This window comes from Euprymna scolopes, chromosome 19, assembly GCF_053919585.1.
Source record: "Euprymna scolopes isolate OS-2025 chromosome 19, ASM5391958v1, whole genome shotgun sequence".
NCBI lineage: Eukaryota > Metazoa > Mollusca > Cephalopoda > Sepiida > Sepiolidae > Euprymna > Euprymna scolopes.
The window spans coordinates 140443652-140455729 of NC_136500.1; the positions used below are offsets into that span (position 1 = coordinate 140443652).

General features: G+C 32.1%; 1 protein-coding gene across 6 annotated transcripts in view; it reads right to left on the reverse strand.

Moving 5' to 3' along the window:
• LOC145240003 (E3 ubiquitin-protein ligase HUWE1-like) overlaps window positions 1-9804 on the reverse strand; it is a 232954-nt gene extending 223150 nt beyond the window's left edge. For all 6 annotated transcript variants that reach the window (XM_080103595.1, XM_080103593.1, XM_080103591.1 and 3 more), the window contains exon 1: window positions 9568-9804. The gene's annotated coding sequence lies outside the window, so the exon portion shown is untranslated. The remainder of the gene's footprint in view (window positions 1-9567) is intronic.
• Window positions 9805-12078: the final 2274 nt, after the last annotated feature.

Below are 12078 nucleotides of genomic sequence, written 5' to 3' on the forward strand. Positions count from 1 at the left end.
ACTCAGACAATTTCTGGTCTAAATATTTGAAATTTTTAAATAAGTGATTTGCTGAGAGTTTTAGAATCAATTTAAAATCTTTCAAATTCCTTTTAAATTATTGGTGCTTATGCAGAATATAATCCATGATGAAATAACAGTTAGAAACTCATTCTTAACATAGGAAGGAGGAGAGCGTTTTGAAACTGTTCTGTGCTTTCACTTAAGTGACTGCAAAACTTAAATTTAACTTGAAAATCCTATCTACAAATAGCACAGTCAGTATTCTGCTATCAGTACTAAATTATCAACTACTGAGAATTGAAAATGAATAATTTGTTGAAAAAAAATTCTCGTCAAACATTTTATGCTGTTTTTTTTTTTTGGTTTCCATAAATATTTGATTAGCAAATGAAATCGGTGCTATGTTTACATGTTGGTGCCACAGAAAATGTGGAGTTGTCTTTATTAAAAGGGATTCTTTCTTAGAAGTGCATGCCTGTGGAATTGTTCCGTTTGCCTGTTTTCCCACCTGACTACAACCTGGATGTCTTCAAGTCCAACATAAACAAATTCCTGATGAACCGCCCCTTAAGTAAGACACTTTATCAAATCTCCAATACTAACGTACTGTACACGCAACAACCCTTATCCACGGCCTTGATAAATGGTGACCCCCCTTGTAAAAAATTATGAAATTAATATTTCATAAATCAAAATCTAACAGAAAACATTGTGTAAAGATAGATAGTGCTGAAATCAAGACATTTAGAAATTCATTCTTAACAAGGCAAAGGAGGCCTTTTTGTTTTGTTTCTAACTATTCTGTACTTTCATGTCACAATTTAAAAGATACCGTAAAGATTGCAGTTAATTCGAAAATCTAATAAAAAATAGCACGGTTCCATTCTGCATAAAATTTCATAGTTTTTGGCGTTGTTAAAGTCATTTGGCAATGGATGAACAAAAAAAAAAAAAATCTTGTAACGACATCAAAAAATCTTGTAACAGTCATCAAAAACTACGAAGTTCCGATTTTCTTAATCAGATTTAAATGGAAAATTGGGGTGTGGAGGTGGGAATCAGTAATTGTTCGGGTTTGAAAGAAAAACGTCGCAATTTTACAAGCGTTTATCACACTATTAGCCATTTACCCGGCGTTGCTCGAGTGGGAAACAGAAAATATTAAAAGTCACATGCTTTTATTTAAAGACATTAACACTCATTTAATCCTGTTAATCACATCGGGTCAAGATTACAGTATAGTATCTGTTCTGACGCTGCGCTTCCCCCCCCCCCACATTAAAAACCCAACTGTATCTAACTGGCCTCGTGGAGGAACACTCATTTAACCCTGTTAATTAAATGATAGGAAATGAACCAAAGGTTGGATTTGACTAATAAATAAGCTAAAAATAAATAAAAAAATTTAAACATGAAAACTGGTAAAATAATTTTAAATCTTGATATAAATTTTTAATGTCAAAAGATTTAATTAAAGAGTATTATGCAGGAGGTACCGTGCTCAAATATTTAGAACCCCATTCTTAACATGGGGAAAGGGTTTTTACTTTAAAAGTAACCATTTTTAATAAAAAGATATTGTAAAACTTGAAAAAAAAAAAAAAAAATAGCAGGGTACCTTCTCTGCATAAGTACCAATTAAAGTTGAAATCTAATTATTTTCCAGTTTTATTTTATTCCCAATTTCTCAATGGCGACAATAAATCATTGATTGCTTTAACCAAATATTTAATCCTAGCGGTCATTGCTGGTCAAATTACATATTGAGCTTAAAGATTTATTTTATTGCAGTTTTAATGCAATAAAATAAATTCATAAGAAATTAAAAACAAATATGCAAGTTATGTTGGAACGAGAAACCAAAGTGGTCCATTTTATTAATGGAAAGACAAAAGTTTATTTTAGTTTTTTGTAAAGACAATCCATAATCATTACAGTTGAAGGGATTAAATAAATGGCAAAAAAAAAAAAGGGGGGGGGGGCAGGGAACAATTGTTGCATAAGAAAATATAAAAATAAAAAAATAAAAAAAGAAGGTATATAAAAGTTACAAAACATTAAAATTACGATTTTCATTTTGCTATTGATATTCACAACGTTTGGGTCGATATAAACTCCAATCGTCTTTACTAGGTTTCCAAATCCATAGGAACTGCCAACCGAATGTGAAGAATTGTGAAAAAAGTAGCGCATGTTTCCGTGACGTCAGACTTCTGTTAACTATTATACGAACTACGGAAAAGCAGAAGCGAATTAATGATTTTTTTAAAACCTTGTTTATCTTTTTCAAACTGCAATTAATAAGTAATCTTTGTTATAATTTTGTTAGGTTTTAAGATTTACAAGTTTAATGATTAATAATATTATAAACATTTGTATATTAAATATGAAATACGGTTTTACTGAATGTTCATGTTCGCCTTCGATATTTTTGTTCGGTAAAAAGAGACAAACAAAATATGAGGGAGGAGCTACAAAATGTTTAATATTTGTGCAATAATATTTTCAAATCGGTTTTTAATCTGGTGATAAAACGGCTGACAAGAGCCATGTTTATATGAAAACTTAATATTTAAAAAAAATTCAAACAATTAAAAAAATCTGTTGTAGCAGAACATTGAAATAATGGAATTTTAATCGTTTTAATTAATTTTAGGAAGTTTTTTTTTTTTTATCAATTCAACCGATTATAGTATATATTAGAAAAAAAAATATTCATATAATGTTTTTGATTCCAACTTCAAGGTAAGTTTTCGTTCAATATGTGTATTTAAATTTTTTAAAAATAAATATTTTTACTTAGTTGAACTCTTATGTTTCATAATAAATAGACATTTCGATAGATTTAAATATAGTTTGTTCAAATTTCGAAAAAATAAATAGATGGGATTGGGGTAGGGGTGGACACGCACTAAAAAAAAAAAAAAAAAAAATTCCCCTCCTATATTTTAGGAAAACTGCATTTTATTCTAAATTTCATTCTAAAATGGATAAGTATCGAAAATTTCACGAAAATCAGACCATTAGTTGATTTTTGCTAGATTTATTAAACACGGGTATGTTTTTACGTTCGAAATGCTTACTTCATGGGAACGTTATTTTAAAGCGTCAATTATGTAAACACGATTTTCGTCTCGCAATTTCATTATTTTTCTACGATGAAAAATTTTGAAGATTTGTTTATTTTGCCCTTCTTTTAAATGGTACAAAAGTTATATTAATTTATAGTAAAGTTACATCGTTTTACATAGGGGGGTGAAGAAGTCGTTCCCACCGATCGGGTTGTTCGTCCTCACTTCTTCGGGGGGGGGGGGTAATTCTATAGTGACTTTTGGAGGTGCGAGTTGTAGCAGTATCAGAATTTTTGTAGGAATTTTTGACACCCCTAACACGAAACTGCGAATACAATATAAAAATCTCGTAATTTCTCTGTTAAAAGTGGGTTATTTATTTTCTTTATGGATTATACTTCCAAAATAAACTATTACAGTTGTTTTAAAAGTAATAAAAATATTTTTTTTTTTTTTTTAAACAGTAATGAATTTTCCGAACTCAATATTTTTAAATTTTTAAACTCAATATTTTTAAATTTTAAAATTTTAAAAATCTATCAAAATTTTTCTATTGATTCTATTTTTACGATATTTTCAGGGTCAATGTGAAATTTTATGTTCTTTCCAATAAACCGAATATAATATTTTAGACAAACGTTTTTTTTTTTTTTATTCACGGTTCCCCCCCCCCCCAGTGTCTATTACAAAGAAAATACTTAATTTCGTCTCGGATAAGTACATAATTATTTACTCACAAATTGAAGAGAAAAGGTCAATACATAATATATTCAAATTTAAAAAAAAACGGACATCGTGTTCTTGTAGAATTTTACCTGTAAAGTTTGAAGTTTAAAACCTTTTTTTAAACCACGTTATTTGTTTTTTCTTTTTTCTTTTTTTTTTTTTTAATGAAACCTTGGTCCTTGCTCCTTTAATTGAAAAAAAAATTAGGGCTTGAATTACATTTTTCGAGGAGTTATAAGCTTGGAAAGACAGGGGGTCGAATAATTCACGCCTCCAATTTTGTAAATGTCTAAAAATAATTAATTTCGACTCGGATAAGTACATAATTATTTACTCACAAATTGAAGAGAAAAGGTCAATACATAATATATTCAAATTTAAAAAAAAACGGACATCGTGTTCTCGTCGAATTTTACCTGTAAAGTCCGAAGTTTAAAACCTTTTTAAAAAAAAAAACACGTTTTTTTTTTTTTTTTTTTTTTTTTTTAATGAAATCTTGGTCCTTGCTCCTTTAATTGAAAAAAAAAATTAGGGCTTGAATTGCATTTTTCGAGGAGTTATAAGCTTGGAAAGATGGGGTGGAATTATTCGCTATTTTCACAAAAAATTCTGATACTGCTACTACAACTCCAAATATATTTTATTAATGGACGAATAAAAATACCTGTCAACAATTGTTAAGCTTACAAATATTAAAAAAAAAGGTATATCTGATGCTTGTTCAGAATCCCCCATTTTATTTTCATCGATTTTGTACATGCTCGTGACGGAAAGAAAAAAAATATTGTACAAAAATCAAGTAAATTGATCTAGTTCTATATTTATCACTTATCTGCGAATTTGACTTTTTTACATTGACCCCCTACTCATGTTAAGAATGACTTTCTAAAAATCTCGATTTGGAGTTATCTTAGTTCGTTTAACTGTTTTCAAGAGATCGTCGCTCGTAGTATAAACCATAACATTTGATTTTCTTAAACTTAGGTATTTTTTACGACCTGCCCCAGCGTAGTATAACCCCCCATGTTAAGAACGGCTTTCGAGGTGGGGGATTATTCTGAAAGCCATTCTTAGCATGGAGAGGTTGGGGTGTTTATAATACGTTTTGGGGCACATAAAAATTTACCAAAACTAATTTTTTATACTAGCGGGGGGGGGGGGTACCCAGTGTTGCCCAGGTGTTTGGAGGTGTGTGTGTGTGTGTTGGGGGGAGGGGGTTAGATCAAAACAACCCTGTAAAAAAAAAAAAAAAAAAAAAAAAAAAAAGTTTTAGTAGAAAGGTAGGCTTGAACCTCGAACTTTTGACGCGGAGGTGGAAAGAAAATGGAAAAAACCCTGCGACCTACCTAACCATCTCGATCACGGGAATAGATGAATTGATAAGTGTGTTAAGTTGACGTTTATGAAACGAAATTAACAGGTGCGAGAACGTTAAGTCGCGTGATGTTTGACCTAGTTTTGCGCTGGAAGCCAAATTTTAGAAAGATGGAAACAAACATTTTCCAATACAGGCAACAAAACAAAAAAGTGATCAAACTAACAGATGTTACCAAGGCAAGATACTCTTACCTGCCTGGATAAGTTTAGTGGTTTAACTTATTTTAAAGCATTTATTTGCTTTTGAAACAAGTGTAGTTAGAACAAGAAAAAATGGCTGACTTGAGATGGTCATCTGTGGAGTCTTGATAATCGCTCAAAAATCGACAATTAAATGGGTCAACATTTACTGTAGTATTTTAATTTTCGATTTTGGGACAATTATTAAAACTCCCCGGATGACCACCCCATGTCAGCCAATTTTTTGGTTCTAACTAGTTTTCTTTCACATTAGTTAAGGATATACAACACAAAACTTATCTAAATAGAGTAACTTTTTTTTTTTTTTTTTTTTTTACTAGTTTTTGTTAATGAATGACTATATTGGAAAGTGTCCATCGAAACAAGATCATACTTTTATAACAATTTGCTTTCATTTCATCCGACCAAATGATACTAATTTAAATCTAGGAGTTGTTTTAGAATCTAAAGATTCTAAATAGTTTTAAAGTGAAAACACCAAAAGTTTATGGCGCTTCTACAGAATTGGGACGAGATTTTGTAGTCGATAAATGAAGTTTTCAGATTAAAAAAAAAAATCAGTTATAACCATTGTTTCTTTGGGTTTTTTTTTTTTTTTTTTTGTTAATTCTAATAAGTTACAATCGTAGCTTCCAATATAAGCGATCGAAATTACCTGAATGTTACTGAATTAAACAATTTTAATCGGGTGAAAAATGCGGCCATCTTAAATCAAAACTGAAAATTTTACGATCGTTTTCAAATTATTTAATTTTCTATCTTATCGATTTTCATAATTTTTGGATATAAAAATACGAGAAATACGTAGATATTGTTTCATGCGTAATTCAGTATTACGATTTCCGAAATTTCGTCTCAATAGTGTAGAAGCGCCAAGATTAGGTAAAAGAATAACTTATCTTGGTCTTTGATAACATTTGTTTTTTTACCACTTTTTCGTCTGTTTATTTGATTTCTCCAGGCGGGTTTGTGTTACAATACCGTGACCCATCGAATATGTCAGCCTAACAAGTTTTGTATTGTTTTTTGTTTTTTTTTTTAGTTTGAACTCATTTTCCCAAACTTAACGTATTTAAACAAAGCTTGCCGCCATTTGTATTTTCCACATACTGATAAACACTGGTTTTCAAATTGATTAAACATTTTAAAGTGAGTAAAACCACCAAAACCTTTTCCAGATAGGTAGAAGAGTAACTTATCTTTCCTTTGGTAACATTTGTTATTTATTTTTTACCACTTTTTCGTACATCTGTTTATTGTAATACAAACCCAGTTATCTATTAATTGAATTGACTTAGTTTACCGTAAAAGAAGAGCAAGAAGAAAGATGATAGAGGCCTATCAATGTTCACAGCCACGTGGAGTAGAACGGAGTTTAAATTCGGGGAATAAACGCTTTTTTTTGTTATGGATAAATTTGCAAGACAAGCAAGCCGAAGAACTTTAAAAATGTTAAAATAAATTTTGAATCTACGGGAAAACTCGGGAGTGGGGAAATATTTGGGAAATTATATATATATTCGGGTGTGTACAGTGTCAGAGTTCCAAATGCACCCCCCCCCAAATGTGGGGGATATAACGTTTTCTATGATAAAAGTAGTTGCTTTTGCAGTTTATGGATCCTGCTTTTTATTTTTTATATAGCATTTTCAAACAATTCAAGTTTACCGGTATCTTTATTAAAATTTTAAGGAGAAAGTACATAATAGTTAAAGCCCCCCCCCCATTCGACATGTTAAGATTAGCTTTTTAAATAAGGTTATTTCAGCTCGGTTCGTAAACTGCACAAGTGCCTAACAACTGAAAGTTTTAATAAATAAACTGAAGTAAGAAATGTTCAACAATTTGCTATCTACTAGATATTGGAGGGGGAGGGAGTGCTATCTGACGAAAGAGTAAGCATTAAAGATTTTTTTTTAATTACTATATTCTCAAATTTCACTGTAGTTATAAAATTACAAAATCGAATGATCGTGTGTACTCTGAAACGAGAATTTGGGACGCTAAAGTCGTATATAATCAAACAGAGCAGTTCAAAATCTGAAATCAGAACCCTGAAAAACGTATCTGCAAGCCCAAATTTGTTGGCTAATAACTCGTAAAAAGTGAATATTTGCGATGTCATGAACATTGAAGACTAGTAAAAAAAAAAAAGTTAAGGTGAAAAAGTAACTTATTGTATAAATTAATTCGACCCCCCCTCCCCTTTGTTGGCTCCACTGCACAACCACCCTCAAATTTTTTGTCTTTATTCTTGAGATAATTATGTAGAATTACGTTTCTGAGAAAGGATTTGCGACGCTGAAAACGTATACCTTTATATTTAGGTTTTTAATTATTTTTTTAATTCTTTTAAAAAATTAAGTATTAAACGATGTTAATATAGTTAATTGATAGAGCTTTAATTACCTATTAAAATTAAGGTACTCATGCAGTCATGCACTTATTGATCTGTGCTGAAATAACGTTATTTAAAAAGCCATTCTTAACATGGGGAGGAGAGGGTGTTTTGTACCTATTCTGTACTTTAACCTTACAATTGAATAAAAAACAAAAAAAAAAAAAACTATAATTAAACTTGGAAATACGATTTAAAAAATATATCGCGGATCAGTAAGTGCATTAGCACCAAATTAAATTTTTAATTAAACGAATCTTATGAAGCAAAAAGAGGCAACTAGATTTAGCTTCAAATAAAAATTGACACAAAGAAAAAAAAAAGCGCTTTTTTAAAGGAGGGGTATAGTTTCCTCAAAATACAGATTTAACAGTCACGTTTCTAGAAGATGCCGTCATTGTTTTATTAGGAAAGGAGTAAAGAAACGTGATCGAAGTGAAGATACGCTGGCCTTGCGTTGGTAGGAATAAAAACAAGGAAAAAAATTGCAGCGTACGACGAGTGAAAAATGGCGGAATCCACATCGAGGTACGCGAAGAGAGAAAGGAAGGGGGAGGTAATGTTTGTTAGAGAGAGGGAGAGAGAGGTAAGATTTGTTAGAGAGGGGAGGAGTAAGAAAGAGGAAAGAGGGTTTATGAGAGGGTGACCGAGCGATATGAGTTGTAGGAGAGGTGGGAGTAAAGAGAAACGAAGGTTTGTGAGAGAGGGTGAAAGAGAGCAATAGGATTTGTAAGAGAGGTGGGAGTAAGAGAAAAATTTTGTGAGAGGGTGAAAAAATATTTGTTAGAGAGGTGGAGTGAGGAAGAGAAAAAGGTTTGCATGAGAGTGGTAATTATAGAGCCTTTTTTTTTTCTTATATAGAAAATTGATTCAATATTTCGTATTAAGGAGGTAAAATGCGTTTCTACAAAAAACAAATAAATAAATAATCCACAACTATTGGCAAATAAACAATGTGAGAAATGGCGAGCGTATGGAAAAGGTGGAGGGTAATTTGTGGAGGGGGATAAACTCGATTTAAATAGAAGAGATTCATTAATCTCAAATTTTAATTCTTAAAAATCATTTCAAATATACGAAAACAATTTTTTAAGAGAAAAGAAAGGGGGAATAGTTTGTTACGGAGAGGGAGAGTAAAGGGGAGAGACATGGAATTATAAGAGAGGGGGTATTTAGCACCAGTAAGAGGGGAAAAGGTTTATTGGGGAGGGGGAAAAGAGACGCTTGATTTTTAAATAGAAAATCAATTATCTATAGAGGGAAAACATCTTAAAATATATAATATTAAAAGATTTAATAAATGTACAAAAACCAAATGACTTATGGCTTGTTACAATTTATACACGTCTGCTTTTACTGGAATTGTTTTACTAAGTACAAAGTTAATTTACTTTGGTTTGCAAGTGAAGAAGTTATATTAAAACGTTTAAGATTTTTAAAGTATAGTTAAATGTCGTTTTAGACATTTTTATTTTGTATTTAATTAATTACGAGTTGTGACTAGCTGGTTTTAAACACAAAGGCTCGCATGAGACACGCGGTAGATCGTTTTTAATAAATGTGACACTGATTTGGAAAAAATAAAAAACGAACAAAAAAAACGCATACATCATTAAAAATATATATAGAAAAAGGTTTAAAGATTGAAACAAGAGGAAAGCAAAACCATTTACAAAAGAAAAATGCAGCTATCATTTAATAAAGGCTTAAAATAATACAAGACTATGTCCAGCCGAAGTGAGATCGCAATTTTTAACATTCAAGCTTTAGAAGTTGTAAAAGCGTTTTTACCTTTCTCCTCGGAAATGAGGAAAAAAAGTGGGAAAAGATGAGCGTGTCCCCGTAGTCGTCTATCGGTAATAAAAGACCATAGTGCAGCAACGTTTGTTTGTCGGAATGGTTAATCAGCAAAGAGAAAACTAATGCTGAACACTTCGACTCAGGAGAAGGCTGCCATCTTGAAAAAAAGCGTTCAACAGAACCCGGATAAGCCTCTTTCTGAATATTCGGCTACTTCCGGCTCTTTCCGGCAGTTTCCGCTCAGTTTCGCGAACCTTCGCAAACTTCCGGCAAAACATTCATAGAATTTTCATGCATTTTTTATCATAACTTTTTTTGCTGTTCTTAATGTTGGAGCCATAGAGTAATATTAAATTCATTAAAAAATCTTTTTTTTTTTTTTTTTTATCTAAGTGACAGTGTGGTTAGGTCAATTCTTATTTTAGTGACGTAAATTTAGGTTCCAACATGATTTTGGCATTGCTCCCAAGCAACTTATTCTTTGTAAAAACATGTTTCAGTAATAAAAAAAAAAAAAAGATAAGATTAAAACCACTAAGTTTCATTGTACACGTTAGAATGAAAACTAGACGAGGAAAAATATAGTCGCCATCTTTATAAACAAGTTCATAAAATGGCTAGCTAAGGAAGATGCATACCTTTAACTAAAAAATATCAGCTAGGATTATCACCTTTCCTTAGCTAGACTCATTCTCTACTGGTTTATATATGTTTACTGGCAACTTTTCATTTTGGTGTTCCACGTGTACAATGAAATTTACCATAACTTACGTGTTTGCAATATTAGCATTTACTGCTCTTTTAGGGGTCATTACAGCCAGCCAGCTTTCTTTGCCTTCTTTCCCAGTAACTCTACCATCTTGAACCAGGTTTGACACCATCACAACAAAAACCTTGAAGTTGTTTGCACAGCAACCAAAAAGGCTCTTTCCGGCAGTTTGCCTTGAACTCCGCTTTAGATCTAACAAACCACTCCTTCCCAAATTCCCCTTTGCAAACAGAAACCACACTCTATGACTTGAAAATGACCCCTTCCCATGTTCAAGATGTCATAAAACCCTAGACACCTTGAAGGCATGTGGCCCTAAACTCATCCCTGCTATACTATTAAAAAAATGCTCTGCTGATTTAACAAAATTTTTATTTACAAAGGAATAACCTCTTATCACAGCCCAAGTATTGCTTCTTGTCCATCTCCCTTGGATCAGTTGATCTAGAAGTTGATCTGGGTTCAGTTATGGATTGGGATACGAAATGGTTTATTTTGTTTAATGCTGTTAAGACTCAGCTTATGTCTTTCAATCGTAGGTGTGTTCCTTTTCTTCCTAAGATTTTTATGGATGGTTCTACTCTTGAAAGGAAATCGGCTCTAAAACTTCTTGGTCTTCACTGCAGCCTCTCTTTCTCACAGATGTGATGTTACTAGTCTCAGTCTTTTCTACAAATAATTTTATGGCATGTGTTCTTAAGAATTCTCATATCTATTCCCTGCTTCCTTTGTTCCAGCTCATTTGACTCGTTGGTCTAGTGGTCTTCATCAATTTGCTGTTTTGATAACTCATTTTAATACAGCTTCTTATTCCAGTAGCTTCATTCAGCCTTGGTCTTTTCATATCCTCTCTTTGTAATAATCACCTTTCTTTCCAATCTCCCTTGGATCTAGAAGTTGATCTGGGTTCAGTTATGGATTGGGATAAGAAATGGCTTGTTTTGTTTCATCCTATTAAGACTCAGCGTATCTCTTTCAATTGTAGGCATGTCCCTTTTCTCCCTGAGATTTTTATGGGTGGTTCTGCTTTTGGAAAGAAAGTCGACTCGAAAACTTCTTGGTCTTTCTTTCTCATCAAATCTTTCTGGGTTCATTATTAGATCCGTTGCTCTTTCTGCTTCTCATAAAATCAGTTCTCTCTATCGCTCTAAACACTTTCTAACACCTGAGACTATTCTCCATCTCTACCAATTTACTATAAGACTATGCATAGAGTAATGTCGTCATATTTGGGCTTGTGAATCTGTGTCCCATTTGAAGGCTCTTGATAAATTGCAGAAGCGTATCTGTAATTTCATTGACTCCACACTTTCTTCTTCACTGCAGCCTCTCTCTCACAGATGTGATGTTACTAGACTCAGTCTTTTCTACAAATAATTTTATGGCATGTGTTCTTAAAAATTCTCATATCTATTTCCTCGTTGGTCTAGTGGTCTCCATCAATTTGCTGTTTTGATAACTCATTGTAATACAACTTTTTCTTCCATTAGCTTCCTTCAGCCTTGGTCTTTTCATATCCTTTTTTTGTGATAATCACCTTTCGTTCTTGTTAGCTCCTTACATCAATTTGCTGTTTTGATAACTCATTGTAATACAATTTCAATTGTAAAATACGACCATAAACCTTCTATGGTTTATTTGTGCATCAACGAGTCAAAGTTTTTTCATGAATAATTTCATCATCAAAGGTAAACACATGATCCACAATCGCCTTCTTGCTAGCATAATCCATT